Source organism: Zonotrichia albicollis, chromosome 3 (genome assembly GCF_047830755.1).
Source record: "Zonotrichia albicollis isolate bZonAlb1 chromosome 3, bZonAlb1.hap1, whole genome shotgun sequence".
Taxonomy (NCBI): Eukaryota; Metazoa; Chordata; class Aves; order Passeriformes; family Passerellidae; genus Zonotrichia; species Zonotrichia albicollis.
The window spans coordinates 51,567,179-51,574,104 of record NC_133821.1 but is presented as its reverse complement, the minus strand read 5'-3'; the positions used below and the strand labels follow the sequence as shown (position 1 = coordinate 51,574,104).

Sequence of the window (6,926 nt, the reverse complement as noted above, 5' to 3'; positions counted from 1 at the left end):
CTTTGTTAAGACAGCTCACTTTGAACTGAATTGCCAGCAGTGGTTGCCTTTCCCTTGTTTTATTTCTCCAATATGCAGTTTTCAAGACCTCTTTCTGGACTTCACTGCATTGGACTTGACTTACTCTCCTCCCTTATTCAGCTGTTCAGTACCAGTGCTTGAGAGGCAGCAATTGCTGATTCCTTGAGGATGGATGTTGTAATTAAAATGCAAGTAACTCCATCTACTTCCCATTTTTTAAGTATAGCAACTATTGTTCGCAAGTAGCCAAATTATTCACATTCCCTTCTAAGTGTTTCAGAAAAACTAAGTGCAAGCTGTATTTAAAACAAAACCATGCCATTTCAATGGAAAAAAAGCAATTACAACTGGAAATAAAATCCTTTATTGAAAGAAACATGCTGAAGACACTTCCATATTTCTTATTTGAACCTACATTTGGTAGATAAACTTATTCACCCCTAACCACTAATTAATAATAAAATATCAGTGAGTATATCACACAAGCCACGCGGAAATAAGTGTCTCAAGAACAGAGGTGACATCTGTTGTGGGTGAGGTTTCCCATACGAATTTCTTCCCATTGTCAGCAGAAAAGCTGTGAAGGGGGAAGGAGTAGTTTTCCTGAAAAGACACAAAGGAAGGGGCCTATTGTATTTGTGGGGTGCCCCGATGAAGGAAGGAATGATGAATGTGACTCCATGTTCTCAGAAGGCAAATTTATTATTTTATTATACTATATATTAAAGAATACTATACTAAACTACACTAAAGAATACAGAAAGGATACTTACAGAAGGCTAAAAATATAATAATGAAAACTCGTGACCCTCTCCAGAGTCCCGACACAGCTTGGCACTGATTGGCCATTGAGTCAAAACAACTCACAACAGAAACCAATGAAACAATCACCTGTGGTAAACAATCTCCAAACACATTCCAAAGGAGCAAAACACAGGAGAAGTAAATCAGGTAATTATTGTTTTCCTTTTTCTCTGAGGCTTCTCAGCTTCCCAGGAGAAAAATCCTGGGCAAAAGGATTTTTCAGAAAATATTAATGCCACGGGTGGCCAATAGCTCTGACATCCCAATAAAGTAATTTTGGGGTTTGGGAGTCTTGCGTCAAGGGGAATGGACTCTCCCGCTGGGGTTTTTTTTCGGGAATTGCAGCACAATGCCATAAGAGGGGTTGGGGCTACCTTGACAGGGAGTGGGGGCCGGCTTCCCGCCTTTTTCCGTTCGGTGATGGAAGGGAGCGCTTGCGTGTGTTGCGGCGAGCAAGTGCCTGCTCCCAGCGCATCGCTGCGCTCCAGCTGCCTGCCCGGCTCTGCCCGCTGCTGCCGAGGGGCTGCCTCTGCTCCCGGGTTACGGCCGTGTCGTGGCTTGCTGCCAGTGGTGGTACCAACACTGGCTGCTACCTGTGAGTTTTACAAAAAGCAGAAATTTCCTGTCCTCGCCTTTGGCCGAGCCCGCACTGCCACAGGGAAACTGCTGAGCAGGTGGGGACTTTCTGATATTGTTTTGGTGGTGGTGGTTCTGTCCTGTTGCATATATATACGTTTTTTTTTTTTTCCCTGTAAAGAACTGTTATTATTTCTCTCATATTTTTGCCTGGAAATTGCATAGGTTTCAAGTTATAATAATTTGGAGGGAAGGGTCACTTACCAGGAAGGTTCCCGCCTTCCTTGCAGACATCTGTCTTTTAAACTAAGACATCATCTCAGTATCTTGCATTCACAGTCCACAGCAGTGTTACTTGACCTGTCCATCACTGTCCCAGATCCCCCTGCCCAAGAAACTGATACAAAGGACAGATAAACAGGTCCAGCAGCCAGAGATAAACCTTCCTGACATGGCCCTGGCACATGACAGAGAGGTCAGTCCAAGTCTGTTTTGGGCACATTAACTTTTTATTGCTTGTTTTTTAATTGGCGCTACCTTAATTATGTATTAAAGAAAATATATTATCCAAACTCACATACACAGTTTCAATGCACTTACTTATTAGCATTCACTTAGTAGTAGATTAAAAATTTGTTAAAATTTCATTTCTTATTCCACTCTTTTCCATTCAATTGCATTTCAAATACTTGCTGATCACCTCATAGTACTTTCATTTGAGGCTGCAAAAAATTATTCCAGGATAAAATTACACCAGATTTAGCATATTCTGCTAATAACTTACCACCATTTCTGACTTTTAAACAAAAGCTTAAAGAGCTTTAAAAATTTCTGGCTGCTTATCACAACAGGGGACAAAACTCCCTGGAAGGATAACATCAAATTCTCTGGGGACAGATTAACAGGGGCAGTTATTACCTTGTCTATACATCAATAAACTTCTGGTTGGCTGTTTTTTGTGTAAACCTGTGCAAGCTGTGATATAAAGGGGTACCTGGGTTATTTGTTTCTCAGCAATTAAGTAAAACTTACATATTTATTTAAGATAACACTAATAAATTGTGGATAGTTTCATGAGTTGCAACAAATTAATGTGATTTTGACCCCTTTATCAGGAGTGCTGGCAATTACACAACTCCTATCCTTGTACTGTTTGCAGGTGGCCATGCAAGCAGCTGTCAGCAAATGCTGTGCAAGACATCTATCTCTCTTAATGAAGCAGGGTGCACTATACAGGGAGCAGCTGACTAGCTGAATAAGCAGGAAAACCAAAAATTTATTGCCTCAGATATGATCCTCCACTAATGATTTTGGCTACAGTCATGTCTCTGCACAGCACCATGCCATCAGGTGGATGCAGTAGCTTAGGTTAGAACTAGTTGGTTGCTAGACAGCACAGCTGTCCAACAGCCATAAATTCTGGAAGCTTTAGTTTTCCTCCAAGTAGGCTAGAGGAAGAAAACACCTACATTTTACCAGCAGCTTGTTGAAATGAACACATTATTATAAAATGTTTCCACTGGAAAATTTGCTGGTTTTCAAATTAAATTTGTTTCAAAAACGATATCTGATTGCTTCTGACAGTTACCCAGCTCCTCTGTCAATGCACTGGGCAGATACCTTCTTCTTCAAGCCCCTCTCCTTCCCATGTCTGTCTGCATCTTGTACTGTTTCTCCCCTATCATTTAGTCCTGGGTATTCTCTATCCTTAAAGCTCATTTTCTCACTCCCAGCTAGTTCCTGATGCACAGACATACTATTTACAATGTCTCGTCTCTTTTTGGTTGTCTCCTTTAAAGATGCCACCACCTTAAAATGCACCCAGTGTTCAGCATGCAAGCAACATCCCTAGCACATCTAATCATCCTTCCATAATTGCTATTAACTGCCAAGATGGCCCCTTCCTCTGTAAGGAACCTATATTTACAGGTCTTTGCAGCCATGCTCACATCTGATCCCTACCTGGGCTCAATTATGAACACTCCAAAATCTCTGCAGGTGCCTTTTCTGGAAGCACTTCCATCTATTCCTGAGCAGTGCCTACCCTTAGCTTTCCATAGTAGGCTGTGGGATCTCAGGATTTGAGTCCTGGCATGCCGAGCCCCCGAGACCACCCTTGGGGGGCCCGGGAGTCCTGGAATGTTGCCAGAAGTGTCTGGTGGCAGGACTTTGACCCTACACGGGAGACGACACCTTTATGAAGATAAGAGGGCCTCACCGGGGTGAAGGGTGGAAAGATTAGCTAATTAGAGGGTAAGAAACAGGGTTTAGGATTTATGTACAGGGGGGTTTAGAGGAGTAAGATGGAGGAATTGGGGTGTGTCCTGCCCTCCTTCTTCTTCCTCCTCTCCTCCATCTTCTTTGGCCACGGTGGCACCTTTGGATTGGTTATTACTAAGAGTACACCGAGCTATAAGAATAGATGGTATTGGGGAAAAATGATAAATATTGTATACGTAACTAGGGGTATAAAGATACGTGGCGGTCCGTGGGACGGCACAGTGTGCCCATGGCTGACTGCTGAGCGGATCTTTGTTAGGCTGAAAGAACATCTTTTAGATAAACAATTAATAAACATAAAACCAGAAAGAAGAACTGAAGCCTCTTCTCGTCCTTCGACACGCGGGCTGCCCCAAGGCCACCCCCGGGCCTTCCAGGCCCCTCAAACAGCCGAGATAAACCGGACAGTAGGCAACTTACCAAAGTTTTTTTCTCTCCCCTTTGTCCGGCCAAGCTGCCCTCCTGATTTCCTTCCTGGCTTTGTTCCTGATTTCCACCAGTCACCACGACCATATCTACCCTCTCCTGCACTCCAGAAAAGCCCTTGACATAGTGCAACTGCTCCCCTGCAGCTCACTGGAAGTCTCCTACCTCAGAGCAGTAACATAAGCAGCTGCTGCCAGCTCCAAAGAGTAGAAGGTGATAAGCAATTTCAGAGTGTGGAGAAGTGCTGGATCAATTTGGGGAGAGTGTTTTGATCCAGAGCAGAAAATTTTTCATTCCCTTCATTTGAGCTGTTTTCCTCTTCCAGCCACACAATGGTGAGAGATCATTTGCAGAGTCTGGTGAGTCCTTCAGACTGACTTATGTGTAAGGCTGTGAGATGGCAGCAGCTGTGTGGAGAGCTATAGATATGCCAAAAATAACTGGCAAACTCACCAGCTGCACGTACTTGAGACAATGAGTAGGCTTCAGCTTCCCCCCAAGCCCACAGTCTAGAGACAGGGACTGGAGCAGGGCTGGAGTGCTGGCTCCCATGTCCCAGAAAAGGAGGAGAATACCACATTGTTCTGAAAGGTGTCAGAGGTAGCTTTGTCAGAAAGTGCTTGGTCACCATTACTTATCATAGGGATTCACTTGCTCCACCAAAATGCACCTAATTTTTTTAGGCGAAGCTTCTCAGCTCCAGAATTAAAATTTTGTTGCAGAGAGACAGAAACAGACTAGTCCACCCAAACAGAATATTAACTAGGACATCCAAGGTATATAGGAGAATATGGAATATACTTAGAGAAAATATAGAATAAGGATTTATGGGAGAACAGAAAGAAAGTAATTAAACATGCCTTTCCTATAACTTGGGTGAGGGGAAGCACTACATAGCAATGTATTAATTTTTTTGGAAAGCTCTCAAGGCTTTCTTTCCTCTCAAGGCAGAGGGGGAAAATTCAAACCTGAAGGATACATCAGCTAAAAATAAACACAGTGGGAAAAGCTACTAAGGTGTAGGTGGGGTTATAATGTTTTTATGTTTGTAAAACACTGTAATCAAATAATTTTTATAGATAGCATTTGCAGACAATTCACTGAAAAGCTGCTATAAGTGGCACCCATATAGACTGCTTTTCTTTAATTTCCTTTCACACATTAGGATCCTTTTCTTCTTGGCATGTCACCCTAAAATCTTCTGGAATTTGATCCTTAAACCAGACCTGAAACAATGGGAGGTTATCTGATGTCTTTGCGCCATCTACAGATCTTATCAGTCAACTTGCATCTTTTTTTTTTTCAATTACACAGAGCACAGGATAGCATAGAAAGATCAATTATAATAGTATTGTCTTGTTCCTGAGAAGTAATAGTGGCTCAGAATCCCAACTCACTATTTTCCTTTTCCTTTTTTTTCTTCCTAATGTTATCACAGTCAGACTGACCTCCAACATCTTATTCAGAATTTCTCTAAATGATTTCCAACCCTTTAACAAGTCACCTCCTTTTGGTTTTAAAATGTTCCAATACTTAACTACCCCAGCTTCAAAAAAATGTCTCTTGTTTATGATGACTTTTATCCTCAAATGTAGTTTTTTCCTCTGAGATGGAGAGGGGTCTTTTAAGAAACCAGCACAATGGCAAGATAACATTCTTTGTCTTTTCACAAAGAGAGCCTAAAGAGTAGTTTGTGAATTCCCAGGCTACTTCCTGGATGTGAAACTATATATAATTAAACACCTTCTTCAGAGATGAAAGGCTAGGGTCTAAAAATGTCACCTCCACCAGCTGGATACCAAACTCTTTGTGAGGGAAAGGTCTGAAGGCTGGAGATGTTCAGCTGAAAGCTTCTTTGGAGAGCAATCAATGAGCAGTAAAAGGAAGCTTGAGGGTACTCAAAACATTACTTTTCCATATTTGACAATTTAATAACTATCTATGATACTGGATATTAGGTTAAGGTGACATGGTCACAACAGTAACTCATTTAACTTTTAAAATTACACCCCATTCATACTTTCATTAAGATAAGGAAATGCTTTCCCAGTCTGAATTACACACTTGATACTTCAGGGGAAAAAAATAAAAATAAAAAAAAGGAAAGCTATTACTGAGCTTTCATGTAAGAAAAATCAGCCATTAGCACAGCCATAGGGGAGAGAGCAAAAGTGCAGCTAGAGAAATAAATTTCTGACAGTAACTAATACTGGACGGTAAGGGAAATAACTTATGTAATGGCACAGTCAGAGGTATTCCTTTCTCCCATTTATACACCCATTCTTTAACAATCAGCAACTGTGATGTCTTGAGCTGATGGATGTACTCCAACTACATTTAACAGTCATCAGTGGACCAATCCTTCATGGTTTTTCCAGATCTTCTTCTGTCTAGCTATGCGAACTTTAGCTTCCACAGAATCCGGTAGCAATAAGTTTTGCAACTGAGTTCAGTGTTGTGCAAAAAGGATTTTTCTTGTACTGTTTCTCCCCTATCATAAGTGCCAAAATATTTTCCTCTAATCACAATATATCACCCTATAAAGACTTTTAGGCAAAAAAACTAACTAGAAACTCTATTTCCTAGTATAAAACCTGCATATATGTAGGTATATATGTATTTTAGAAACCTCCTTTAAAGAGAATACCTTTTTTCTTGATAAATTACACTTATGTATTTGCAAGTCTAAAGAATTGCAGGAGGAAAGCCACTTTCTCCCTGAGTTCACCATGCACTGCTCAGAACCAATAGTCATTCATACATCTAAGTTGAAGTAAGCAACTTAGTAAATTCACATTTTCATCCCTTGTATGAATTCA

At 41.2% G+C, this 6,926-nt stretch overlaps 1 long non-coding RNA gene across 1 annotated transcript; it reads right to left on the bottom strand.

The window, feature by feature from the left end:
• Positions 1 to 369: 369 nt before the first annotated feature.
• On the bottom strand, positions 370 to 4,088 carry LOC113459219 (uncharacterized). Its single transcript, XR_003380262.2, has 2 exons — positions 1,200 to 4,088; positions 370 to 624 (listed from the first exon to the last, which is right to left on the bottom strand). It is a non-coding gene; the product is annotated as an uncharacterized LOC113459219 (long non-coding RNA).
• Positions 4,089 to 6,926: the final 2,838 nt, after the last annotated feature.